The following is a 2,359-nucleotide window of genomic DNA, read 5'->3' as shown; positions in this document are numbered from 1 at the left end:
ACTACAGGCTCTAGGCTACAATATTTAGTTGCAATAAAAACGTGTATTTATATTTTACCATTGGACGTCAGTGATACAGTAGAAACACTGTAAAATGTAGGCTAGTATACGGGGATATTACGTGATTTCCTTGGGGGTTGATTGTACTCAATGAGCACCGGTCTCTACGGTAACGGGTTGCTTGGCAGCCATGGCAACGTGCTGCGCCACACGGACAGCGAGTGTGCAGCTCCAGCTGCTGGGCGCTCCGTTACATCTCCGGAATGGAAGTGGATGGTGTGAAAAGGGGAGCGTGTGGCCCAAATAACAAAAATAGTAAATACCCTGTTATTTTTTTTGGTAAGGTGCCAGTGGCGACCCTGAGGCTGCAGACTGGAGTAAACACTGTTTCAAACCGGTGTGAGGGTGACGTAATGCAACTAGATTATGGCAGCCCTGTGTAAGAAAATCAATGGAAATCATATGGACATTTTAAATAGCCTAAAGTGTATGCCTATAAGTCACAGTCACATAGCCTATACATTTTCTACTTCTATCATAAAAAGTGAGACAGACTAGTATTCTGTAACTCTTGCATCCCACTTACACAAGCATCATTTTTAAGTGTCTTTTCCTGTATTTCTGTACCGTATTGAGTTTTAATGTTCAGAGTGATTTCTTTTCTTTGATGGCAGAAAAAGATGCCACAAAAGTAGTTATTGCAAATGAACCTGTAATTATTACTGAGTCAACCATATAACCATATAACATGAATACATAATGACTGCTTTTTCTAATGTTAAACAATAAGTAAAAAATGAGTCATTTTATGAATGCAGTGCTATTTTTGTCATAGTTGATGACATTTCAATGTAATTATTTTGACATGAATCACATCATTGCAGATTATTACCATTAAAAATCAAAAGGGTTTCAGTAAATTCCCTATTTAGCACTGCATGCATAAAAAAGGTTCCTTTATGAATATCAGTGTTATTTTGTAATGTTGGGCTGTCTCTCTAAAAAAATGCATTAGGCTACATTATTTTGTCAAATCAAATCCTCATTGTACAATATCAGATCACCAGAGTGCATTTTTTTGTATTATCTACCATACTATTATGGCAAAAATGTAGTTCTGTGCCCAATAATCCACATATTAATATAATGTAATCAATATTAGGAATGAAATCACTCCTTTTATTGAACCTTTAGCCACACTCAGTGAAACAAATGTGTCTGCAAATGACAATGGAAGTCATATTTAATGTAGAAAGAGTATTTTTTATTATTTTCAAACTTGTCCTTACACCCAATAAGGTCTTCACCTCGTACCTATTTCCCCTCTTCCCTCTCCATGACTCCATTTACATTGTGACAGTACGGTTCTCTTAGGTCTCCTATATCACCATGCTCCGGTGGAAATCAGCGAATGAGCTGCAGACGTGAATGTAGTTATTGAGAAAGATGATGGAGAGAATTAGCTGCAGATGGGTCAGAAGAGAGCAGCATGAAGATATCCCAAAAGAGAGAGCAAGATAAAACAGGTATGAAGAAAAACTTTGATGTGTACCCATCTTCCCCAAGCCCTATCCACCCCCTAATGCAACCCGCTTTTCTAGATGGAACCAACAATCATTCGCTGGTTATTTACATGCACAGTACCCCGCGCCCTCCCCCATAGACACTAATGCCTGATTCCAAATCCATCTGCATCCCTATTCAACAGCGTAACATTTACAGTTGGGTTGAATTCATTTTCCAGAAAACAAAATATTGTGACAATGGACATTTGACTTGATTTTTGAGGTAACTCAGAACTTTAAAGTTTTTGTCAGGATGATATTCCAAATTTTTTTTATTGTCAACAAATCACATGAAAAGACAAACACCAACAAGAAATTGATTCTACTAACAATTATTGTCTGTGTAGCCAAAGCCTGATATACTGTATCTCATTCCCCTGTGAAATCCATTGTTGTCCAAAACTTTTACTTATTTTAAAATGAAAGTATATTTCCATGACTCTTTTTTAAACAATTTACACCTCCAGGAACTAATGGCCAGAGAGACGCAAGGTGTTTTGAGAGACGGATGAAAACTTGTTGGTTTTGTTAAATAATATAATGTATAAAATATTGCCATTCTGATCCTTTAAGCAGTTTATCCTTTCTGCTCCACCAGCTCTGCTTTACTACCTCAGCAAGTTGGGTCGGTAATGTTTAAAGCTTGAATGTCAACGGTGGTTTTAATGGCATAGGAGGAAGGGAAGATGGCTTTGGGAATCGTTATGGGAATCGTAAGACTGCTCTAGTTCAACATTAACCACATTCTAAAATGACAACAGGTACAAGCCGTGCCTCTTTTTTTTAATGTACTC

At 37.4% G+C, this 2,359-nt stretch overlaps 1 long non-coding RNA gene across 1 annotated transcript in view; it reads left to right on the top strand.

Annotated features, from left to right (window-relative positions):
- Positions 1 to 2,359, top strand: part of LOC116701347 (uncharacterized) — a 19,253-nt gene that overhangs the window by 16,535 nt on the left and 359 nt on the right. The window lies entirely within an intron of this gene.

This window comes from Etheostoma spectabile, chromosome 14 (assembly GCF_008692095.1).
Source record: "Etheostoma spectabile isolate EspeVRDwgs_2016 chromosome 14, UIUC_Espe_1.0, whole genome shotgun sequence".
Classification (NCBI taxonomy): domain Eukaryota; kingdom Metazoa; phylum Chordata; class Actinopteri; order Perciformes; family Percidae; genus Etheostoma; species Etheostoma spectabile.
This window is presented reverse-complemented; position numbering and strand designations above follow the sequence as displayed.